The sequence below is a fragment of the Pongo pygmaeus genome, chromosome 8, assembly GCF_028885625.2.
Source record: "Pongo pygmaeus isolate AG05252 chromosome 8, NHGRI_mPonPyg2-v2.0_pri, whole genome shotgun sequence".
In the NCBI taxonomy this organism is placed as follows: Eukaryota; Metazoa; Chordata; class Mammalia; order Primates; family Hominidae; genus Pongo; species Pongo pygmaeus.
In genome coordinates this window covers 83,500,996-83,527,921 of record NC_072381.2, presented here as the reverse complement: position 1 = coordinate 83,527,921, position 26,926 = coordinate 83,500,996, and the positions used below count along the sequence as shown (strand labels likewise).

At 39.2% G+C, this 26,926-nt stretch overlaps 1 pseudogene; it reads right to left on the bottom strand.

Moving 5' to 3' along the window:
- Positions 1 to 19,653: 19,653 nt before the first annotated feature.
- LOC129045057 (large ribosomal subunit protein P1-like) lies at positions 19,654 to 21,435 on the bottom strand (annotated as a pseudogene).
- Between the last annotated feature and the right edge of the window lie 5,491 nt (positions 21,436 to 26,926).

Here is a 26,926-nt window from a genome sequence, read left to right as displayed (position 1 = left end):
GTGTAAACAAAGATGCTGACTCATGGATCGAAAAGAAACCTTAATAATTTGATGATCCCAGTAAACGTTCATTCATGGGTTCATTCATTCTGAAAGCACTGTGGAATGAGCTTTCTCCTTATACCCAGAGAGAGCATGAGATGCTCTTGGGAGACAGGCAGTGCCATTTTAGTGAGATGACACTGAAAAGAGCTTGCTGTTTGGCTGCCAGGACCTCCCTCACTTGTCTTCACTTGCCCCATCTAACCTCTTTCATTTTCTCAAATTGAACTGTTCACCCCAGGAGGCCAGGCTCAGTCTCCCTTTTCACCATTCCTCCTGCTGTGCTCCCACCTGGTATGCCTTCCTACTTCTCTTTGGCTCTCCAAATTCTGTCATTCAAAGACATAGCTCAAGAGCCTTTACCTTGTTCTTCAAGACTTATCTCTCTTCTTGGGTCACAAGGACTTTCCCTTTGATTAATAGTGTAAGCACTGAATAGTGTAAGCATATTTTTGTTTTCCATTAGAATTTTGCTAGTGCAGGTTTGGTGGACAATAGGATGTGGCTGAAAGAGCATAGGGATTTTAGCCTGCATGGCTATCAAACTGCCTGGGTTCCCCATGACATGTCTTACAGGTATTTCTAGCTCAGCAACTTTCTCACCATCAGCAACTTTCCCATCCTCAATCCACCCAACCCCAACTCCCCACCCCCTGTCAAAGCTATTCCTCTTCCATTGTTCCTTATCTCACTAAATTATGTGCCACCATCTAGCCAGAAACTAGTGGTCATCTTTTACCATTATTTCTCCCTTACATCTTAATAATCATAAAGTATAATTTTCCTTTCTAAATATCCCCAGCATCTTCCCAGTTCTGTTTACCACTACTCTAACTACCATTCTCAGGGCCATCACTCCTTCTTCCCTGGATTATTATAATAATTTCCAAACTCCAACCTTGCCCTCTTCAATCTTTGCCCCATTCTGCAACCAGAATAATGTTTTTAAAATTCTCATACTGTCAAAAAGTATACTTCCCTTGATACTCTTACTTCCCTGCTTAAACCTTTTGGCTCTCAGGATAAAGTTTCAGCTCATGCAAATCCCTTTCAAAATCAAGTCTTTCTCCAGCCCTCTAGTCCCATCTCTTCCTACTTTCCCACTGTATTAGTCAGGGTTTTCCAGAGAAGCAGAACCAATAGGATATATGTAGAGAGAGAGAGATTTAAGTAGACATTATGGAAATCAGCTCATGCAATTATGAAGTCCAAGAAGTTCCACAATCTACCCTTTGCAAACTGGAGAGCCAGGAAAACCAGTGATGGCTTTCAGTCCAAATTCCAACACCTGAGCACCAGAGGAACTGATGGTCTAACTCCTAGTTTGAGGTTGAAGGCTTGAGAACTGAGGCAAAGTTCCTGAGAACTGGTTGGGGGAATGTTGATGCTGTTGCAAGACACAGAGTCTGAAGGCTCAAGAACCAGGAGCTCTGATGTCTGAGAATGGGAGCAGATGGATGTCTTAGATCAAGAAAAGAGAGAGAGAATTCATGCTTTCTCCAACTTTTTGTTGTATTTGGGCCTTCAATGGATTGAACGATGCTCACTGGCATTAATGAGGGTAGATCTTCTTTACTCAGATTCAAATGCTAATCTTTTCTAAAAATAGCCTCACAGACACACCCAGAAGTAAAGTGTGTGTGTGTGTGTGTGTGTGTGTGTGTGTGTGTTTGTTTTGTTTTTACCCAGCTATCTGGGCATCCCTTAGCCCAGTCAAGTTGACATATAAAATTCCCCATTACCCCTAACTTGAACTTCATCTCCAGCCAGATTGAACTGCCTGCACAGTGCACCAGACTTTATGTTGCTGTTAGAGCTTTGCACATGCTGGTTCCTCTGCCTGAAGTGCCTTTCTTCCTATGACTCTTCACTTTTAGTTTTTGAGGACTTTGCTTAGACATTATCTTCTCTAGGAAATCTCTTTGACCCAAGTGTTACTCCTGTGTGTTTTCATAGTATCCTGAGCTTATCTCTTTTTATGCATTAAATTGTGTCCCCCTAAATGATATGTTGAAGTTCTAACCCCTAATACCTATGAATATGACCTTATTTGGAAATAGGTATTTGCAGATATAGTAAGTTAAGATGCAGTCATTAGGGTAGGCCCTAATCCAATAAGACTGGTGTCCTTATAAAAGAAAGATGCCATGTGAAGGTTAAGACACACAGGGTGAATTCTATGTGATGACAGAGGTAGATATTGGAGTGATGTAGCTCAAGACCAGGAATCTCAAGGATTGACAGCCACCACTAGAAGCTAGGAAGAGGCACAGAAAGATTCCACCCAGAGTCTCAGAGGGAAACATGGCCCTGCCAACACCTTGATTTCTGACTGCTAACTTTCAAAACTGTGAGATAATAAATATCTCTGTTGTTTTAAATCACCTCATTTGTGATACTTTTTAGAGCAGCTCTAGGAAACCCATATACTCCTACTGTGGTACTTATCACACTATATTGTATTGGCTTGAGAGTTTTGCTTATCTTCTTTTTTTGTCTTGAAAGGTGATATTGAGTCTTAGACAACTTTGAAATCTAGTGCACTTCTCAGTCCCCAGGAAATAGTAGTTTTTCAATAACTAGTGGATGAATGATAAACACAGTGTTATAAAATGAACTAAAATATTATAATATCTCTAGTAAGGTACCTGACAAGGAGAAGTACTTGGTGAATGTCAGTTGCTTTCCCTTCTGCACCCTAATAGATTAAAATCTTCTCAGGGGCAAGGACTCAGCCTTCTTCTCCCTCGTGTCTATTCTCAGTGCCTGGCACAATGTAATAGAAACCATAGGGGCTCCCCAACCATGCATATGCTCCTTCATGTTCTTCAGCTTTCCTGGCACTTAGGGTTAGGGTCATGTACTGGAATCTGCTCAATATGCTATGTATAAAAGTGATATTAGCCAAATCCATCCTGTTTAACACTCTGGGTTTTTTTCCCCATGCCATGGTAACCTTGGGGTCCTCATATCCCAGACTGAATAGCACAAGATGAGGGACAGTGTCCTGACCTGCATAGGACTCACCTGACTGAAAAGTAAACCTTTACTGTCTTAGCAACTGTGCTTTAGGGGGTTACTTATGACCATGGCAGAGCCTAGCCTATCTTGATTAATATACAAAACAATGTGAACACATGGGAGGTGTAGAGAAGTACTTGTTGGTTGACTAATTAAATCATCATAACAAATAGGATATCAGAGAGTCCTGACTGAATAAAGACTATTTGAGAAATACAGGCATCACTATGTTTCCTCTTGGCATGCTTTGCTAGTTTTCAAAAAGTGTCTGGGGCTTGAATGTTTTGTTTGAGAAGAAGTTGCCCAGCCAAGACAGCTGCCTTGGTGAGGATGTATCACCAAGACACTGAGGACTTGTCCACGTGCCTGGGCTTTAAAAGAAATTTGCTCAGTGGGACCACGCCTAAATGAATGCCACCAGCTTTGCCTTCCTCGTCTCTCTGCAGGTGAAAGGGGTATACTATTTATATTATATTTTTGTACAAATTGATTGTTATGCTGCAGCTCTTGTCATAAAGTTAATCAGGATAGTTAATTAGGACATTAAAATCTAAGCTAGAGTAATTAGCTGGAAGTAAAGTAAATGTCTAGTAAGCTAGAAAACAGAACATCACCAATAAAAGACACAAATTGAACAGCCATTCTCTAATAATGCAATTAAAATTTCACAATGCAAACAGAATAGCCACTTGTTACAAAAATGTGAATCTAAACCTTTATTTGCACAGAGACATAAACCCCCAGAACATTTGGGCAAAAGTGCCAGTGTGTAATTGGTGAATTGGATCCACCTGACTTGACTGAGCATCCCATGTACCTGTGATAATACAGACTTGTTGACCACAGTGGTTTATCAATGCCAAGAGGGAAAAAGTCACCAGCATTTGTTTATGATTGTCATAATGGGAAAGTGTGAGTACATACTGCTAAGAGTTCTCACTCTTAGTGAGAATTAGGACAGTAATAATGCTCATCAATCCAGCTGCTTCTGTCTAGTTCATTCTCTCCACATGCATAGATGACAATTTTGTACCTTTTCCTCTCTCTCTAACCTCCAACACTTCCTTCCCAACCTCTTGCTCAGCTAATAACAATGCTTCTTATTTCACTGAAGAAACAAAGGCAATGGCAGGAGAATGTCCCCACGCCTCCATGACCATACTTATCTATCTGTCAGCATCTGTTCCCATTTACTCTACCTTCTTTTCTATTACTATCGAAGAAATGTCTGAGATCCTATACCGGAGCAATAGATTCCAGCCCCTCTTACCACTCAAGGCTTTGTCCCAGGAATCCTTCCCCCTCTCTCCTGCATCAATAGTTTGTTTCTTCTCTGCTGGATTGTTCTTATTAATGTACAAGTGTCAAGAACTGTGAAGGGTCTGAGGTTTCACCCTACTTGCAGGCCACAAGTTAGCATGCCACAGTTTCATGGTTGCTGGGAAAAGCCATAAGCCTCTTGGGTCATTGACAAAGGACTTAATTGCTGACAGCAACAGGAGTAGCCAGAGGATCAGCATTTTATTGTGCTGGTTACCAGAGCCCCAATTCCCACAGGCTGATGAAAAAAGGGCCAGGCGGTACTTACACACATAGTGAGCTGCATTGTAAGAGAGGAACCCTGAACTTGGGGAACTTGAATTATTTATTAACCTGGTCAGTAAACATGACGGCCTTTTGATCTGGAGAGAGACGCCCTCTCTGTCTTCAAAGTTGTTCACTATACAAATATCCTTGAAAAGGAATTCTAGAACCAAAGCAAAATCAGTGTCTTTTATCATAAGACATGCAGAAATGCAAGAGACTCATGGAAAATTGCCTTGTGACAACAAGTATGCTGTGATTTTTCCCAGCATTAATGAAAACCTCTTTCCTGACCCTGAAATTTATCTCCTCTTGTTCTCTCTTGAATACACTACCATTAAGTTTTCAACCTTAGGCTGCTTTGTCAAGATCACCAATAATCTTTGTGTTGCTAAATCCAAAGCTCAGTTCTCTTTTCATATTTCTTGACTCCACTGAATAATTTGATACAGTTGATCACTTCCTCCTCTTTGAAACACTTTCTTCCCTGAGCTTCTAGGGCAAGCTTACTTTCCTGTTTTTGTCTTCTACTTCATCTACTGCTCCTTCTCAGTTTTCTTAGCTGTTTTTTCTTCATCTTCCATCATGTTGTAGCACTTCCAAGGTCAGAACTAGAGCCTCTTCTTTCTTCTGTCTACCATATCAATATATGGATATCTGTCTCCAGGATATATACTTAGGATTATATCCTGAATATATTATATCCTTGGGTATTCAGGATTATGGCTATAAAGCCATCAATGGAACGATGATGCTTCAGTCCAGGCCTGTCCTCTGAAATTTGAACTAATACTGAATTTGTCTAGTCTGTGTCTCTTCTTGAGCATCTCTTGGATATCTCAAATGCGAAATACAGAACTCCTGATTATACCACCCATAAACCTGTACTTTTCCAAGCTTGCCTGACTTATCAAATAACAATTCCATTTTTTCAGTTGCATAGGCCAAAACCCTTGGCATCATTTTTGTTTCTTCTGTATCTTTTATATTTCACATTTCCTCAGCAGCAAATCCTGTTGGCTCTACCTTCAAATTATATCCTGAATTTAATCATTCCTTGCCACCTCCACTGCTATCGAAGTGACCACCAAGGACTAAGCCACCATCATCTCTCCCTTGGATTATTGTTAAGCCTCCTAAATGAGTTACCTTCTAACACCCTGGTTCCCTTTTAGTCTATGCTCAACACAAAAAATACTGTTAAAACATAAGTTAGTTTGTGTCACTTTCCCTACTTGAAACTCTCCAATAGCTTTCCACTACATTCAAAGAAAAGTCACAATCTTTACAGAATCTTTTGCTCCTCATTAAGTCTTTGATATCAGCTTTTACTACTTTACCCTTTGCTTGCCCCATGCCAACTCCCCTAACCTCCTTCCGTTCTCATCCCCAAACATGTTCCTGCCTTATGACCTTGTACTTGCTCTTTTCTCTGTCTACTATACTTTCCCCCCCAGAGAGACTCATGGATTCTTCCCTCATCTTTTTTACATCTTTGCTCAAATGTCGCTTGAACATCAAATTGTAAAGTGGAGGTTCACCCCCACCCTGGACATTCCCTGTATACCTTGGAACCTATTTTTTCATCCATAACATTTACTAAAATCTAATCTAATATTAATATATACAGTCAATTCTCACTATTCACTGTGGTTATGTCACTGCAAACAATGAATCAGTGAATACTGAACCATTACACTTTCTACAGGTCTCTGGTCACAATGTCTTTGTCAACCAAACAATACATAACCTTGTTTTATGTATGTTTCTATTTAAAGGAACCTTACTTAATATATATTGTTGATTCATTAATATTGAACTCATGGCCAATAGCACTACCACTCATGCCTGAAGGAAGCTTATCTAACACATGTATTTTCTCCATAAGTGACGTTACTGCCTTCCTGTACTAAGGAACACTAAACAGTACTTTAGCATGATGCTTGGGTGGGAGCATTTTCCACAGAAAAATCATTAACACAAAAATGAGAGAAACGGGGGACTAAATGGACCAAGAAAATGATACTTACAGTATGAGGATAGAAACAGGAAGGCAGAACTTTGCCTTGTTTGACACCAGCTAGAGACATGTGTGTCAGGCAACTCAAGTTTTTCACTGCTCTGGTATGTTTTAAAATGACCACATGACCACAAAAATGCTGTATTTTAATTCTGGGGTTACAAATAAATTTTAACACATAGATGAATTCACAAATATGGAGTCCATGAGTAATAAAAATTGACTGTGTTTGTTACATATATTATCTATGTGCCTATATATGAAACTATTTTGCATTTATTGTGAATTTCTTCCTGCTAAAATGTAAACTTTATGAGCCTGGGGATTTTTGTCTGTTTATCTCACTGATGTGCTCCCAGTGCCTAGAATAGTATCTGGCACATTCAATGTTGTTGAATAAATGAATGAAAGTTTCTTTCTCTCCAGGTTGGGAACTGCAGTGCTAATGAGGATTTTGAGGGCCAGGAATGTTGATGTTGGAGGCCAGAGCTCCAGGGGCACCAAAGCCATTAGAGTATGTAGAGCCAAATGTCCGGGAAATATGAGGTTCACATGCCAGAGAAGGAAGTCCAAATGGGTCACCAAACCCAAAGGAGGAGAAGCAAATCTGGAGGGCTAGGGATGGAGGCCAGGAGCAGAGCCCACAGAGGAATGCACTGAGCAGTGGGCTGAAAGGCCAAATAGGAAAGCACTCAGGCAAATCTCTGAAACTGCAGTTAATGTCTTTGGCTGGATATTTCATGACCATGATAGTAAGGTTTGTGAGAGAGCCAGCAATATGGAATATACCACTAGCTGTGAGCCGTTTGAAACCAGCACGTGTGTCTGATCCATCTCTGTACCTCCAGCTTGTGGCAATGGCTGCCATACAGTAGGTATTTAAAAATGTTTATTTCATTGAGAAACAGCTATTACCTATCACAGTGCTCTTGGGTCGGAGGGAAAAAGAGAGTGTTTGCACACATCCTTGGGTCTCAGGGGTCTTATAAAAGAAGGACTCCATTCAGCTTGGACTTCATGTTGACCAGGGCCTTAACTGGGTGTTCTCTTCCCTGTTCTCACTTCCACTCTACCTCCCTGAGTCAGACATCTCTTCTATTTCTGTAGACCTGCTGTGTTCTGCAGTGGACTCATCAAGACAAAATGTTTACTGAAGTCAATCAACTCAGTTCTTCAGGACACCAGTTCTTAATCTGGAATATAGAAATTGGTCTCAAGTCTGTGAACCTTCTGAAATGAAAAGTGTGAAATATGTGTATGTGCCTGTGTGAAATTTTCTAGGGAGAAGATTCATAGATTTCACTAAGGGGCACTAATTCTTTAAAAAAATTTTGAGAACAATTCCTTAGAATGATTCTGATTGTGCCCACAAATAAGAGGTAAAATAAAATAACAGCAGAGAACTCAATACAGTACTCCTAGGTGGTTGATTGCTCACTCATATAGAAAGGAATTCTAAAACTTCAGTGTGCATGGAAATCTCTTGGGGACGCTGACAGAAGCAGAGATTTCTGAGACCCTGAAATTATGATTCAGAGAGTCCAGGTTAAGGTCCTGGAACTGGCCTTTTGAATGGGCTTCACAGGAGATTCTGATGTATTCCCCAGAGCACACTTCTGATTGTCTAAGCTGTTTGGCCAAGCAGAGACATGGCCGTCTTCCATTTTTGATCAGACCCTTTCAGGGCAGTGGGTCTGAACCTGGCTGGGCACAAGAATCATGCAGTGAGCTGGTGGTCAGTGGTGCTGATGGTAGTGGTTTTAAAATACAGATGTTCCGGCTGGGTGCAGTGGCTCACGCCTGTAATCCCAGCACTTTGGGAGGCCGAAGTGGGCGGATCACGAAGTTGGGAGTTCAAGACTAGCCTGGCCAATATGGCGAAACCCTGTCTCTACTAAAAGTACAAAAATTAGCTGGGTGGGGTGGCATGCATCTGTAACCCCAGCTACTCAGGAGGCTTAGGCATAAGAATCACTTGAACCTGGGAGGCAAATGTTGCAGTGAGCCGAGATTGCACCACTGCACTCCAGCCTGGGTGACAGAGTAAGACTCCGTCTCTAAAATAAAATAAAATAAAATAAAATACAGATGTTCCAGGCCATACCTGAGAGACTGTTATTTACAGAGCTGTGATGGGGATCTAAAGATCTATACTTTCAAACATTTCCCAAGGTTATTCTACACACAGCCATGATCAGAACCACTGCAGCAGAGACCAGGACCAAAAGCATCTGTGTTTAAACAATTCCACATAGTAGAGAATGCTTTCCTGTGGATCTGGTTCCAGAAACAAACTGGAAGTTTAATATTACAACTGAGCTTTGCTGAGAAAATATTTCTCTTTTGTTAACCTTTGGACTTCTCTTTAAAAAGCAAGTAAGCAGGTAACAATTTAACACATAAATGTTTTACTTTCACAGAAGTCAGTGAAGGGAGACATAACCCACGAACTGAATTTGAAAATGGAATATTAACCAAGTAAAGGCCAAAGTGAGATTCATACAAGAACTTCCTATGGTATTATCATAGCTCCAAGCAACAGTTTGATTAATGAAAATGACTCAATTAAGGAGCTGAGCAAAATCCCAGAAGGAACAATGGTGCCAAGAACTCAAACTTTTTAGAACACTATGTTTTTCGAACACTAAATAAGAGCACTTCAAATGCATTATTAATGCTCAAAATCACCTCCAGTTATAGATAATGAATTTTCAGTAATTACCGTTGAGTCTAATAATCTCAAAATTATGAAGAGAAGCCAAATACTCAGTATCCAATAACAAAAACACAAACTACTATGTACCAGTCATACAAAGGACCAACCTAAACCAAACCCCAGAAAAGGTTTTAGAAGTATTTTATGAGACATTCAATTCCATTGAACTGACAGTCATTCAGAGCTGATGTATTATGATTCAAGTGAAATAATGTATATAGAGCCCTTATAATGGTACCCATTGCATAGTAAGTGTTTAGTAAGTTATCATCCTAACACCTTAAAAATCTGGAATTTTGTGGCAATTCTGATGTGCATTAAACCGTCCATGTGATTTTGGAATGGGCTTTGTGACTGATGGTCTGGCCCCTACATATCATGATTAAAGTTCTCAGACCAAAGAGAAGTGAAGGCTGCCCTAATCTACCCTAAAAAGATGGATATCTTCTAAAGTACGGAAGAGTCAAGGAACATATTCTCCAACTTAGAACACAGCTCTAGTATAGTATAGATTAAAAAAAATTCAAGTGGTTTTACATTATTACTTCCAAGCCTCTTGGAAACTTGGTATGAAGTACCTGGATAGAGAAAAATATAAACCCTAGAAAGAAAGGCAAATGCCTGAGCACCCTGCATTTGTCTCAAAGAGTGTAGCATTTGGAGGAAAATCCTCTTGGGAATTTTTCCAGGCTTCTTCATCTCTTACTCCTATTTTCCACTGAAACCCTTCACTGTCTTGTTTCCTGCCATGCCTGGGATTTAGTGCTTAAGGTTCTTTCTTGCTTCCTTAATCCCTCATCAGCTAAGATCTTGCCATAGCCTTCCTCTGAGCTACTCCACACTAGGCCTACTGAATCAGAATCACATTTTATGAAGATTTCCAAGTCATCTATATGTATAATAAAGTTAGAGAAGCATGGCCTAAGACGTATAATTTAGTTCCCTTTTGCTTCATGATTTCTGTGGAGAACCTTAAATTGCACATCAAGCAGTTTGTGGTTAATTCAGTAAACAATAAGGAGCCATGGAAAATTTTGAGCAGAAAAATGAAAAAACACATGCCTAAAATTTATTAATCTTGATGACTAATGACAATATTATTGCAATAATGTTTCTAAATCACTTTGGCTTGTGAGAGAAGTTGAGTAGAAGCTGATATCAGATATTGATATTAGAGCAAATGTGATGCACCATTTTTAAAAAATTCACTGGCTTAGAATCTTATAATTGAGAACGGAATAAGTCAAGTTTTGTGTTCCAGTTAAGCCAACATTTACCCTCCAGCCAGAGGAAGTATCCTTGCGATAATATTTAATCATTTTCAACCACAACCTGAAGAGGTCATAATAGTTATTTTTTCTGATATGCTTGTGATTTAGCCTTATGAGTCATCCTTCTTAGCAAAACAGAAATTGGATATGGAGCCATGGAATTGTACAGAAATAGCTCATGTTTCAGCTTCCCAGATTTCTCACTCTGCTTTTGCCTTTTTTTTTTTTTTGAAAAGCACTCTCTTAACTGTATGATTTCTGACCCTAGAAATCATCAAATGTAGTTCCACACCACAGACATGTTGACCTTCTTCCAATGAACTGATTACCCAGTTCAGAAAACAAAAGCCAAATCACGCAAGAACACACACCAATAGAAGGTTACAGGCAGCAATAGCACTTGTGAACAACACAAAACAAAAGGTAAAGTTATAAAGCACCGGGAGACACAGGAGGATAAGGACATTCTGAATGCAGTCAAAAGCTGGAACAGGAGAAGTGGTAATAATATAATTTTAGCAGAGCTAAAATTCTAAGCCTATCCAATGTAAAATTAGCAGCTATAATTTGTTGCTTACGTACCAGACACTTTATATATATATTTCCTAATTCCCCAACAACTCTGCAAGGTAGGCATCCTTATTTGCTCTTTGCAGACAAGTACACTGAGATCCAGAGTTTACCTAACTTGCCCCAAATCACAGACATATTAAGGGTAGAATCTGGGTATTGTCCCAGGTTTGACTGCCTCTGAAGTCAGTACCTGTCCACTCCACCACAGGGCCTCCTTGGAGGGATCTTCTTCCATTTTGCTATCTGTTAGGAGTTACCCCACTGTCAAAGAGATGAGCTCCTGGGCCTCCTAAGACAGCATTTTCCAGAATGTGCTCAATGGAACACAGGTCCTAAGAGGTCTTCTTGTAATAAAAGGAATTTTAAGAACTGGGTAAATTAGGGAATAGGGAATACTCAGAGGATCTCAATGCACATGTAAGACAGCCTTGAGAATTTACTTGACCTTGACACATTTGTTTTACCTATATTTAGTATTTTTGAAAACAATTTGGGAAGCTTTAGTCTCTTTTTATACCTATGCCTACGTGCTTAATAGCAAGACAAACCAAACAAAAACCCTTAAGCATTATGGGAAAACCCACTGAGCCAGATAAAGAGCTCACATATTTGTGAAGAACTAACTCCAAGCTGATAACTAACTCCTGAAATTCCTTATGCCCTCTTCTCTCTCATATCCTGCATCCATTTAGATTCTTGATTCTGATCTTTCTTTATCTTTCAAACCTGCCCTCTTCAGCAGAGATAGAATATCCCTGCTGCCAGTGCCTGTTTTCAGAATCTTCATTTCCACATTTAATCTTCCACACCTCATTTCTCCAATCAATTTCATCTTCCACACTTCGAGAAAGCTTTCTAAAAAATTGAATGTTAAAGAATACATCTGCTTGTGCCAAATTTTGTTTTAACACCTCTGCTATCTCTCTGCTGCTTATTAGAAGAAGTTCAAGCCTTTAGCTGGCACATGAAAACTTCACAGTCTGGTTCCAGTATATAGCTTGATACTCTTTAATCAAGCTGATCACAACATCATTTTCAACACATTCTGGGCCTTTCATGATGCCTTGTGTGGTGTTCCCTCTGCCCAGAATGGTCTTTCCTTCCTTCTTTGCATAGCAAGTCCTATTCCTCCTTTACACCCAGTTAATTATCACCTCCTTATTAAAATCTTCTTAAGTTTTGTGAGAAAAAATTTTGCTACTTTATGTTCTCACAGAGTTCTCTTTCTTTCTCCAAAAGTTTACCCAATATCTTTTTATTTTAATTGCTTTCTTGTTTTTCATCTTTACTCAACTGTAAACTTTCAAAAATAGAAACTATGTCTTATTTATTTTTTCAGTTTTGTATGTAATAGCTATTCATTAAATGTAGCAAAAATTGAAAGCTCATTACAGAGCACCCCAGATATAAATATTTAGTTAAGACGGCTGCTCCATTTTCACTTTCACACTCTCATTTTGAAGTTCAGCTTCATCATACTCCAAGCCTCTTGGATTTTCACGACTTTCTAAGTTTCACAATTATTTAGGATTCCTGCCTGAAGTGTGGCAGTTGATCACAATACCATTTCTTTGATTATCTAGTGCCTCATGAACCAAACTTACCATTTCTGACACAAATATTTGTTATCTAGACCATGTATTTCCTGTGGAGGAGAAGATTTTCCTTTTGAGAGGCATCTAAGCAGTTTCTTAAAAACTTGAAAGTCAGTGAATTGGGCACAACTTTCCCCCATAGCGATGAATGTTTCCTTTGCTGTTCTAGTGACCCTTAGCAAGATAGCAGTGTTTATGTGTGATGCAGCAGTTCTCAAAATGTGGTTCCTTGACCAGCATCAGCAGCACCACTTGGGAAAGGAGAAAAGTACAAATTATCTGCCCCCTACCTCTGTCACAGGGAATCAGAAACTCTAGAAGTGGAGCTCCATAAGCTATATTTCCACAAGCCCTCCAGCTGAGTGTGAAGCACACTAAAGTTTGAGAACCACTGCTGTAAGAGCTTGGGCTTCCAAAACAGACTACTTGGATTCAAATCCTAGTTCTGCCTCTACACCTTGTGTGTTTCCTGACACCTCTGGTGCTCCATCTCACATCCTCTTGGCCTGCATTTTTCTCCTGCCATTGCTGGGATACCTATCCCAATCATACTTTGCCTCAGCTGCACTCTTGTCTCTTGCTTTGTGCTTTGTCATCACCACATGGTACACCTGTAGAAACCTGTTCAACACTCTGATGCATGCACAAGCCTGAAAATGCAGGGAAATTAACCACTTGTGGGACAAACCTTTAACCAATGGAGATGGGAGTCAGTTATTAATTAGTCTCTTCTGTTTCTCGAGGACAATTTTGTGGCTTGTTCTCCTCAGCTCCTCAGAACATCTCAGGAGTATTGAGACTCTTTGCCCACTCAGTGACCATGTCAGTTACACACATTGGACTGGCTTTCCCTGCTTCCCTCTTTCACTCTTCTCAGTCCCCCATTACTAGTCATTAGGGCCACCTCCCAAAATAAACTACTAATTGGCAGGCAAGTCCGTGTGTCTGGCCTTTTGGGGAATTCCAGGTTAGACATCTTATGAACACACAATTTAAAAATATGTAATATTAAATCGTAGTTCAATAGAGGCATTTCTATGGAGAGATATCTAATACAGATGCATTTTGGCGGTATGTTCAAAGTTGTTAACATATGGAAAATCAGGATTGTAACCCTTGAAATGGTTTGTGAGGAAACGGTAGGTTGTGGGGTGCAGAATGCATCAAATTTACAGTCTGGTGATTTACATCAAATTTATAGTCAGTGATTGAGGAAGGCATCTGAGAGCTGCAAGGAATTTGTCTCTGTGGCCTAGCAAAACTTGTAAACAATCAAGCCCCAAAACCACCTAGAATCAACATCAAGGCAAATCCATTCTCCAACATGATTTTTTCTCCTGAAATCTGTAGGGTGCTCCTCTGGGACCATTTTCTCTGTGGTCTTTGTGTTAATTTGGTACTTAATTTTATCTACAGAAGAATCATAGTGGGGCTTGGAGGGCAGTTTGCAGTAAAATCTGCTTGTGGAGAATTCTACAGTGCTTAAAAGCTGAAACCACTGGATTCCCAAGAACCCACTGTAATATACTGTGTGAAGTTTGAGTCTGGTTTTTAGAGACAATTCAACAGTATCAGAATTTTCTACAGATACCCACATACTTTCAAGGGTAAAGAGTTTAGTTGGGAAACTAAGTTTTCCAGTTTGGCCAACAGCAGGGTATTAATAATGGAAAGGGTGGTAAGGAGAGCAGTGTGGTGTGATGGGAAAAAGCAAGGTATTTGCATTCAAAAGATATGCAGTAATTACTTCTGCTATCCTGCTTATGTCCTATTACTCCCTTTAGACTCAGTTCTCTCAATAATAAAAATGAAAAGCATGAATTATCACTTCTACAAAACCTAGCTGTATCATGACATGATGATTTGAAAATTATGGATATAAGTGTGGTGTGAGTGTGTAAGTCTGTGTGTGGGATATGTTTGTGTGTGATCATGTTACTGTATGTAATATCCTTTTGTGGCTTTTGAAGTAGAATCTCAGCTCTTTAGACTTGCCTTATAAAATTCTTCATGATTACAATCTGGTCTATGACTCCAACCAGTCTCTTGTTTTATACTCTATACATACTAAATGTCCAGTCACCCCAGGCTATTAAGTCTCTTGCCTGTAGCCCCTCAAACATGTTGTTACTCTGTCTGTCAGGGTTTCTATCCTTAACCTGAATTTTATCTACTAGCCCTTCAAGTCCCAAATAATTATAAAAGCAATAATAATACTAGTTATAGTATACTAGTAATGATAGCTTGAATAACACTGAGACAAAAATAATAGTATTGACTATATCTTTGCAGAGCTTACTGTGTCCAGCAACTATGCTAATAACTTTTCATACATCATCTCCTTTAATTTTTATCCCAGACTTGTGAGGTTGTTTTATTGTTTTCATTTTAAACATTAAGGAACAGAGGCCTGAAAAAGTGCCTGCTCAAAGTCATTTCCTCCTGAAAGACCTTCCTGATCTCTGAAATCTCCAGTGGCTTCCCATGCTATGGGCTCCTCTAGCACCAATAATAGCAATTAACACTACATTATGATATCCACGGTGCTCCAAAAGGAGGTCTTGCTTACTATTATATTATTAATTACTGGCACAATATTTAGTACATAGTACACACTAAATAAATAATGACTGACTGAATGAATGAACTAATAGACTCAGAGCTCTCCTTTCACAAGATTGTGATTTAGTCTACTAAACATCACTGTATCCCATTCCTCAATTTTGTCCATCCTCCCTTTGCTCTATAATTTCTAGTTACTGAATGCATACTCATACTCAGTTACTATAACTATATATATATAAATATATAATTATATATATACTGAGTATGCACTCAGTAACTAGATGCTCAGTATCTGAACCCTTGCCAAGCTTCAGTAGCAGGTAGGACCCTATCTCTCATTAAGAAAGCCAAAAGGCTTGCAAGGATATTCCTTCAGCCATGACTGTTCTCTGATTGCCATTGCAGTTACAACACATGGAGCTGCTCCTGGCTCTGCCGCTTTGTGAATTACTGGAATTTATGTAGTATTATTTCCTGAGCTGTGTATGGAAGTCAGAAAAGGCTCACAAATAGGAGCCTCCCACAAATTCCAGACTGTCTCTCTCCATGTCCCCCATAAACAGGATACTATGAGAACTTGAAGATTCAACTTGCTTGCCTCTGGAGTGGTCCTTAGGTAGTTGGGCACCCATCCTACTTGGCAGAAATTCCATATAGATTAATGTGAGTTGTGAGTGGGGTACAATGAATTTCTCAGTAAAGGAATAAAATAACATGCCAGGGTTTGTCCCTCATTTGAGATACTCTTTCTGGCTAATTTTATCTTTCTTGCAATTGGATTACAGCCAGATCCACTTTCACTTTTCAAAACCCAGAGACACCACAACTGAATAGGATAGTCTTCCCTGTTAGTCATCAGAGACCTCAATTAACTGTAGATTCTGCCACAATCAAAAGGAAAGTTGGCAATCTTAGTTAAAGCCAAAACTTCACTTAAACATTTTCTCTTGCAGAGATACAGGTGTAACAAGGGTATTCCAGTTATAGTTTCAGAATCCACTGCTTATAAAGTATCATTTCCTTGTGTATACAGACTCATTCACTTAGGGTTCTACCACAGCAGCTGCTTCACATTTTGAAACTGAAGCAAAAGGAATTTCGAAAACAAGCAGATGTGGTGTGATAGGATTACCGGGTGGGGTCTGAGGTCCTAAATGTTGTTCTTGACTATATTGTGGATCTGACGGTTTTGTAGGAATATCCTGGCTCCCAGCTTTAGCATCTGTTTCCAGATTAAATTGTGTTAGAGTAAGTGTCTAGGGCAGTCCCTGTAAGGCAAAATATATATTTTTTAAAATTTTAAATGTAGTTTGAGAAGTGTAGAAGGAGGAAGGACAGTCCCATACCATGTTTTGGTGGTGATGGGCAGGGTCTTCTCAGCAGCTTCTGAAGTTCTGGGTGGCCTGAGTCTGTGGTCTGTGGGAATGGACCTAATTTTCCATCCCCTGGGGTAGCTCTGAGTCAACCTAATCATGAGAATACTTTGGTAAACTACCTAAACGGAGAAAAACGCAGCTTCTCTGACCCTAAACTTTCCAACTCAGACAGGGGAATGAGGAGCCTTGAATCCAGATGTGTTGCCCACAGTGTTAGACAGGCAGATGTTGAGAACCAGCTGTCTCATAGACTCATTTGTCTTCTTTAATTTTTGTCCAAATGTGTGCCAACAGCAGGATCCAGCAGAAAGTTTTATTGCAATCTCCCTTCTTCTCATAACTTCTCTGTGAATGCTGGCAGCACTAAAAAGGTGATAGGAATGGGTGTAGGAATGGCAAACCATAGCACTAAGATACTTTTAAAAACTGAGATGGAAGGATGCTGATCACCTCTGATCTACCACATGACACCTTACAGGAGAGAAAAAAATGGGGAAGTCTGAATCCACTGAGCTTTACCACAGTCAGTTAGCTGTCTGGGACACGTAATCTCAATCTCCAGGTTTCTGAAACAGAATCATCTAGAAGTGCTTGCTAAAAATACATATTCTAGATTCCTGCCCTTCATATATGGAATTTGGGGCCAGGAGATGTGAATTTTTAAAAGTTCCTGGTATGATTCTTAAGTACTCCAAAGTTTGAGGAATTTTGCATATTTGACAGTACAGGCACTGTGCTCCAGCTGCTGTGAAGATCCACTCAACTGCTTAACCATAATAAAGTTATATTTATTTAAGTCATAAAATACCCCCCAAGTTACTATCCCAGTGGGGTCTCTATTCTACCACATTTTACCCCTAAATTCCAGTTGCTAACTCTCATTCACGTTATTCCTGATGCCTGCCTAGCCTTCTTACCTCGTTTCCTGGCTCTTGTTAGTTTCAGGAACATAAAAATCTTAAAATGCCAGAGCTCGAAGGGACCAACTCTCCCAACAAATAGATACTGAGAATCTAGCATTGTTTTAAGGAGCTCCAATCTGAGGAGCCAGAGCCATATCAGTCCAGAGGCATTGCCATCTAAAGCAAGCAATAGATACATTGCCCTCTTTTTGCCGTTTTCCTGTTTGTGACTAGTTCTCTACGAGAATAGGTTCTGTGTATTATCATCATTATAATCCCATGCATTTAGCACGTGCCTGCATATTACAAGCTTATGACAAAAATCTGTTTAATATAGGAAAGAAGGAAGGAAATAATTTTCTTAAACAGAATTCATGTGGACTTGAGCTACCACTAATAGCCTTTATGCAGCCGAGACTGTTGGTGTTCATGAGTAACTGGTGCCATCAATAAACTGCATTAATTTTCTTGTGGGCACAAAACCACACTTTCCAGTCTCCTTTGTGGTAGGTGTGGTTGGTCATGCAACTGAGTTCAAACCAAAGAAAAGTGAGTAGAATTGAAAGATACCACTTCATGTCTTGGGCCATGCAGACCTCCTAAACTGGAGTCTTGTTCTATTTCCCCATCCACCAACTAAATGGAGTTGACTAAGGCCCTAGAGGAAAGTGGATCGACAAGACTATAGAGCCTTCAGTCTCTGACTATGTGGAACTAAAGCCCCTTGGCCTTCACTGGATTATATGTGGGCAAGAAAGAAGCTTCTATGTTCTGCGTCCATGAAAATTTTGCATGGTTTGTTATATTATGTAGCCCATTCAACTAGTTATGCTTGGAAACAGTCATGTTCTCACAGTTTTTGCCATTTGCCATGATGTTGCATTAGCCAGATGTCATTGAAGTCATGTTTCTCTCAGTCTTAAGTTTCCTGGTTCCAGAGAGTCTGCACTTACCAGATCTATGGTCACCAGCCAGAGTCAATATCTCTGTGTCTTCAAAGTGGTGAATAATACAAGAAACAATCTACACTGAAGAGAAGAAGGTAATATGTTAGGCCCATTTTAATCATTACCAAAGTGACCCAATCATGAGGGCCAACTTCACAGGCTGTATGCTTAGTTTATGGTTCTGCTGTTGCCGTCTTGAAATACTTAATACTTTCTTACCATTTCATTTTGCACTGGGCTCCACAAACAATGCAGCCAGTCCTGCCCCCCATAATTAAAGGAAACAAAGAGTTGCCCATTGGCCTGTCTTTGACTTCTACCCCCTGGGCAACTGGCTGCAAGACTTTTTGAACAATGGGAGTATGAGCTCAAAGACTACACCTGATCAGTAGTTGCCCATGCCACAACTTCATCTCACATCTGCCCTGAACTATGGATGTTTCTCTAAACTCTGACCGTCCTTACTCTTTGGAAGATACCTTGATGGTGAGGGTGGCAATGTATTCCAGTGTAATTCCCCAGCAAGGAAACAGAAGCTTTCTTTAATAAAAACTAGCAAGAAGCCATCACCATTTTGAGAGTTTTCTGGCTCTGGCTTTGCTTTGATACAACATCCCCCACCCTCATCTTAATGTTTGAATAATCTTCTGTTGTTGTGAAGCTCCTGGTTTCTGATTCCTGATCTAGAGACTACCCCAATTTTTCATTACTGATTTGCAACCTCAGTTACCTGAGACTTCAGATGTTTTGGATTCTCCTCTCAGTGCCAATGTGCTTGTCCATCTTCATATGGCTCCTCATGGACATCCCACTGATCCTTCTAACTCTCTTTCCATTCAGGTCCTGGAATGTGCCCTGCAGTTCTAGTTTGCCTGTTAGTTCTTGGCTAGGTTTTTCTTGTTGTTGTTGTTGTTGTTTACACAAGTCAGACTTCAAATTTTGCTATCATTATCAGAGGTATTCTTCTCTTTTTATGTATTTATATATTTTTGTTTATTTATTAAGGGTTCAGCTATTTATTGAACATGTTATAAAACAAGTTTAGTCAAAAAGACCAAAGCCCATGTCCTCATCAGACTCCTCAGATTCTTCTTTTTTTGCTTCTACTTCCCTCTCCTCAGCTGAGGCAGCAGTGGTGGAAGTGGCAGGACCTCCTGCTTGTGAGGTGCAGGATGCTGGAGCCATCTACCAGCCCCTGCATTGCAAAGGAGGCTGCCGATATTGACACTGGCCAGGACTTTTGCAAAGAAGCTAGGCCAAAAGGGCTCAACAGTTACAGCAGCTGCTTTAATGAGGGTATTGAATTTATCCTCCGTGATGGTCACCTCATTGTTTTGCAGAATGAGGGCCCAGTAGATGCAGACAATCTTGGGTGAAAGTGGGACTGGAGCTGCCAGCCCACAGTACTACTTGTGAGAAGTAGCACCATACCCGGCAGCTCGAGACTCACATTCACCACATTGTGGGTGGAGGGCCTCACCCCAGTGTGGCCTTAGCTTTTTCAGAAGGACGGAGCACCTTGGCAGCAGCTGAGGGAAGGGACTCTTCCCATTTTAATGTGGTCTTAACCAATGTTTAACAACTAGTTGTTTAGCGGAAAGGGGAAGAAAAGCCCCCATTTGGCTACCTTATTTTTTCACCAAAATTGCTTATTGATATTTCTGTCTCCAGGCTTTCCCCTTTCTAAACTTGTCTCTGTATCACTTTCTAAAATGCGATGTCATCATGTTATAAGCTAGGTTAAAATCCTTTAGTAATATCTCACTGCCTGGAGGAAAAAGTCACGCATGGTCTTTTGTGACCTTGGTTCAATTTACTTCTTCAGCTTTGTCTGTCAGCCTTCCATCTCTTATTCTATGCTCTAGCTAAACTTGAAATTCCCCCACAATGTAGTAGGGTTTTTTTTTGCCTCTGGACTTTTGCATATGGTATTCCTCTGCCCAGAATGTTCTCTTCCTGCTTTTTTTCATGTTGCTTATTCCTATTCATCGTCAGGAGGCTGTTAGATTCTACCTCCCCCTATAACTGTTCCCGATATCCTCCAGGATGGTTTTATTTGTTTAGCCTCTATTTTCATAGTACATTGTTATCTATACAAATAATGACACTTGTATCTATCAGGGTCTCAGCAGGAAACAGACAACGTACTCCAACTGGACAATTTGAGAAGAATTTAATAAAACAAAGGAATAGTCAGGATTTAGGGGAATCAATAATAGATAGTTCAGTACCACCCTGGTACTAGTAGCATCAGAAAGTATTTCCACCCTAAGCTTGATGAAGAAAAGAGAAGTAGTAAATACAAGCCAAAGAGAATGCCTGAGCCTTATGAAGGCTGTGGCCCTTTGTAGAAAGATCCACAGCAACTCCGCCATGAGGGATCCCGGGAAATACATACTCAGCCTCACATTCCTCATGTCCTCCAGTCTACTGCCAATGACTTCAATGAACTGAATCCGACCAGAAGCCAAAGGGTAAATGGAGACTGATATAATTCATAAAATATCTAATCTATAAAGTTCAGCCTCCTAGTTCCTAGGTCATAGAATAGGATTGAGAAAAGTAGAGTGTGAATCTAGAAGGACAAACACAAGGTATCCAGCACAAACTGATGCCCATTTATTGAATATCTATTTTATTTGACAAATGGTATTCCTGGTTCATAAAAGTGCCCTATATTATATATAAAGTTATGTCCATTTTACAAGTGAGAAAATTAAGGTTTGGCTAGCAAGGCTAGCTAACAGGTGGCATAGTAAAGATTCAAATCCATTTCTATCTGGGTCTGAAGGCTGAGCTCTTGCCACTTTCCCATACCGCCATTACTGGTGTGGTGTTTTTTCTTATCCACTAGATTATAGTCTACTTGAGCACAAGGTTAACATTTCATTTATCTTTATATCACTCGTGCCTTGTGCAGTGGCTAGCTCATAGTAGATAGAGTAGATGATAGATATTTGTGGAATTGATTAACAAAAATAACTGAATGATTCAGTATTTTGATTTATATAAAATATAAATTGGGATTGGGTAATTGGAGTCTGCCAGGGGATGTTAATGGATCATATTTGGCGCTAAGGCACCTCTTTGTAACTGTCCTTTATAAATAATTGCCCTCCTCTTCATATTAAAGAGAGAATAAAAGTTTATCTGGTCTCTTAGCCATAATGGAGTGTAACAAAAGCTGACAATAAGTGGGTTTTCTGTATGCTGATCATTTTCCATCTTCCCCCTGACTTGGCTAAGAGCTGAGGGTAACAAACAATGGAGCTTGCTTTCCCCAGTTCTTCCTCTATGACTTTTTTTCGAGTTGCCATGTCCCTTTCTAATGGTTCATTTCTCTTTCCCTTTCACTTAACTTGGCTTTTATATGTCTGTCCATCACTGACTCTCTAACTATCAGCTAGGCTAGCCTGACTCTTTTATAACTTTCAAAGGAGGCTGTGTGCTCTGAATGTATGATGCTAGAGAATGGGTTTTGGTAAGTCCTTAAGAACAGTTGTTTATGTTATTTCAAAGGTTGCCAAGTAATAAATAGTTGTTTGAAAGTGAAGAGTAAATTGATATTTCACCACCCTGTTCTCTGCTGTTCTTGTGATGGCTCAAATCATAAAACACCATGTTTTTACGTTCATAGGAATATTTCACCTACTTGGGGTTATTGAGTGGCCAGAGACATTCACTTTCCTACTCAGTGCGCTGGACACTACTCAATCCTAGCCCAGTTGGAACTACACTGTTTGAACCTTTAAAACTCTGAAACTGATTGAAGCTTCTGAGCCAACAAAAGAGGCAAAGGGCCTTTGTGCTTCAGCAAGGAAACGTTCCAGTTCTTTTGCACTTTCCTAATGAAGGCTGGCCCAGGAGCCCTGGTGTCCCTGGAACACAGAGGGAGTTGTAGGGAATAAAGGCAACTTGACTCTTTGGGGTCATTCCTCTCTTCCCAGGGACTTTTATGGATAATTTTCCAGCCATTGAGAGGTTTGGTACTCATTCAGATCTCATAGCTTTGTATTTGGATGAGAATTTTTTTAAAAAAGAGCTATCTAGTGTATTGCTGAATTGCATCAGATAGTCCAGTGTATAAACTCTGATGCATACTTTGTCTCATTTTTCACATCCTCACCCAGCTTCACCCATTTAGGTCACCTGACTAGCCTTGTAGTGATTTCAGTTTGCTATTCCAAATTTAGTTTGTAATTTATAGTACTATGAAGATGTAAATTATTTACTAGTGTTGTTATTGTTGGAGCAAGGTATTAATTCTGATGCCATGTAATGCCTTTAGTAACCTGAGTGAGGAGACAAGAATCTTCTCTCCTGACACAATTTTAGAAAATGTGGTATTTTTAAAAGCTAAAGACCCAAATTCAAAATTTGATTGCAATATATTGTGTTATATATCTGCATATGGAAACTGAGGTAAATAAACAGCAGACCTGAAAGAAGTTTGAGAATTTCATCCCCCAATCCTCAATTTTATAAATTAGCTATTTGGTATGCAGAGCAATTACTGGACATAAATTCGTGTGTAAGATGATAACTATGTCCTACTGGTCATCCACCATAAATCTTCAAATTTGCAGAATGAATGAGGTTAATTATGGCGTAGCATCTGAGTCTACAATGAAAGAATACAATGTGAAAGATGGTTCTGATACTGCTTAGAAGCATCTGGCCCTAATCAGACTCCAATTTTAGACCCAATCCTACCTAAAGTTTTCTATAATTTATTACATCAGAAGATTCAAAGAGTTATTTTTATACAGAGAAAATTGGACTCAAGTAAAAGTTATTTTCATCACTCCATCTAATTACAAAGCTGAGCACAGAACTATGACTATTCAAACATGTTGCAGATATAATAAAGAGAGTGAATAGCAATGAAAGCTGGTCTTGAATAGCTGCCAGGATAAGCAAAGATGGGGGAAATGACTCTCATGATTGGAGGGGAAATTAAGGAAACAGTAATTTCTTTTCAAAATGTTCACATACCATTTATTAGGTATTTTAAGGATTTGGGGGTAGCTATGAGTTTTATTATTCCTTAGTTGCATGTAGCTTATTCCAGCAATGAACTGTGATTTTATTATAACTGACTTCAAGGGATATGGTCTACCACTGAGAAAAAGGAAAGAGAAGACTTATGGCTGGGCCAGGGAATGTGAATTCAGGCAAACATACATAAGGTCTAAATAAGCTACAGTTCATATCTCTTTGGGTAATTCTTTCCTTCCTTTAGGTTAGCACAAAACTACATCAGCACTGAGGAGGAAATCATTAGCTTTGAGGAGAGAAAATTTAGGAAAAAACAACGGCCTGAAAATTTAGCATGACTTGGGAGAGCTCATGAGTCAGCCAACTATTTTGAGTTCTTAAAAAAAGAAAAGAACTTTCTTTGGTCCAGACGAAAACCTTAACTTCTTCTCAACCTTTAATTACTCCTGGGCAGACTAAACAAATTTTAGCTTATCTAGTTTCCTCCTAATACATTTCTGCTGAGAGGCAGTCTGCATACAAGTCAGAGAAACCTGAAATTAAATCTCAACCAAGTAGCTTATAGCCATGTGACACTGAGTAAATCACAATCTGTCTAGAACCTAACTTTCTCATCTGTAAAATAGGGTAAATAATGGCAATTTTAAGCGTTGGTGTGAGGGGTAAGTGAAAAGAGATAAACCTCAACAAGGTAGTAGTTCTTAATTTCTGATGAACACATTATTGCATAAGACTCAATACTGTTAGTATATTTCCATTTTCTCTGGAAGTAAATGAAAGGAAGCTATTTTCTGATTCATTTAGTTATTTTACTGCACAGAAACCAAACAACTTATAAAAAATGGTATCTCTACCTAAGATGGTAGTTTATGCTAGTCCAAGGTATATTACTTCTCAGAAAATAGGACAGGTAGGAAAGAGGTTGTAGCAAATAATTTTCATGTTCCCATGAGCTGGAGCCTTACTGTGCTTGCAGTCTGGCAAATTCCCAGGATTTCAGACACAGGCTTGTATAAATATATCATTATGAAAACATAAATGTCTGAGTGGGGGGTGAAATGCATCACTCCATCAGCATGGGCACTTTTATTTTGTTTTAAATTCTCATTATTGAGCGCCTACTATGTGATCATCACTACTTTAGGTGCTTTATATATGCCATTTTATTTAACCCTTGGCATTACTCCATGAAGCAGATATTATCCTCATGGTCATGGTGCATTTGAGGAAACTAACACTCAGAGATATTTACTTGGATTTATGAGCAATGTCTGCATTATAAACTAGAGGTGGGAAGACTAGTTAGGATGTTTTGCAGTAATCCACTTGAGAGACATTGTCAGTCTGTGAGAATACAAAGTGAATCTCTTGGAAAGATTCTACAATGTTATTGTTTTTGCCCAAAATGGCACATTACAGAAATCAATTAAGTTAAACAGCAACTATATGTACAAATATGTTTCTATTACTCTTCTATATCATACAATTTCTCTTTGATAAACATGATTTATAAATAAATTAAGTGCACTTGGGTTCAGAGATGATGCCCAAATTCTCATCTAGTCTCTATTTTTAAAGACATTTACAAAGGGAGATTAAGAAACTTTCCTTGTGAAATGTTCAGCAATCCTGGCTGCCAGAACCTCCTTTGGATAACTGACAATAAAATGAAGTTGTTTCTTAGTGAACACTAAGTTGGCCTTGAATGGTTCACTATTATCTCAATAATTTACTCTTATTAAGAACCTACCAAATGAAAATAGCCAATATAATTTTGCTTTATCTATTAATAGCTGTTTTACAACACCTTTCCTTTCTCAATGAATTATACCTACCTATAGCTGTAATATAAAGGAATATCTTTAAAATATATTTTTATGAACTCCTTTTTGAATAAATGCAAGACTAATCTTTAGCCAGAGTGAGCAGTTACATGTTTGGTGACCAAAAACATTTTTTCCACTAAAGAAGCTGAAGGGGAAGACCTGAATTATATTATCTGAAAGTCCTTCAGCATAAAAATACTAATTATATTAGCACAGAGTTTCTCAACTTTAACACTATTTGGACCAGATAATTCTTTGTTGTGGGAGGCTGTCCTGTGCAAAGTAGATGTTAAGCATAATCTTTGGCCTTTACCCACTATTCTCTTAAATTGACAACTCTGGCATCCCAAATTATGACAATCAAAATGATCTCCAGACATTGCCAAATGCCTGCTGAGGAGGCAAAATTGTCTCCAACTGAGAACTATAGTCCCAGAGGTAAATATTAGTTACTCCACTTTTGGTCATAGATAAAATGATTTTGATTTTCCATGTAGGCAATAAGAATAAGTCTCAATAGAGTGGTTTATCATTTTATTATTAGAAATAAATTTATCCTTGTTTAAAATAGCAATAAATATCCATTGCACAGAAAAATATAAAATACAGATAAAACTATTAGAAAAGAATAATCACCCCATTGCCATGTTCCACAGATAACCAGCATGATTATTTATGTATTTTTTATCATACTCTTAAAAATGAGATTATATTGTATGTACTAATCAGTAACCTGGTTATTTACAAATTAATACTATATGACTAGTAATTATCCACTTATAGCATGATTTTAAATATAAAGACATTCCATTCTATGGCTTTATCATTGGTAAGTCACCCATTCATTTAATATAGTTAAACTCTATGTGTTAAGCCCTGTGCTAGGTGCTATGGATAAAATGGTAAAGAAGACAGAGGGGCAAGAAACTATCCTCATGAAGGTGCAGAGACTAACAAAGCACATAAACAAGGTGAGAGAGAGAGGAAAGAGCCTAACACCCTCTAGGAAGACAGGTCTTCATGACCAGGAGAGGTGGATCAAGACAGATGAGAGCACAAAAGTCTTCATTTTAGTGAAGTAACTAGTGCTGAAGACAAGCTATTGTCCTATGGATCCATATTTCCCTCTATGCACTTATCACTGTGCTGCTTAATAAGTGATAGAATAATTAAAATTTTTATATGAACTTGAATATCCCAGTCATTCTTACCCTGTGATATAGTTTGGCTCTGTGTCCCCACCCAATTCTCACCTTGAATTGTAATCTCTATAATCCCCACATGTCAAGGGTAGGACCAGGTAGAGGTAATTGAATCCTGGGGGCAGTTTCCCCCATGCTGTTCTCATGATAATGAGTGAATCTCTTGAGATCTGATGGTTTTATAAGTGTCCGGCTTTTTCCCTGCTTGCACTCATTCTCTCTCCTGCCGTCCCGTGAAGAGGTGCCTTCCACCATGATCGTTAAGTTTCCTGAGGCAGACTCTCCAGC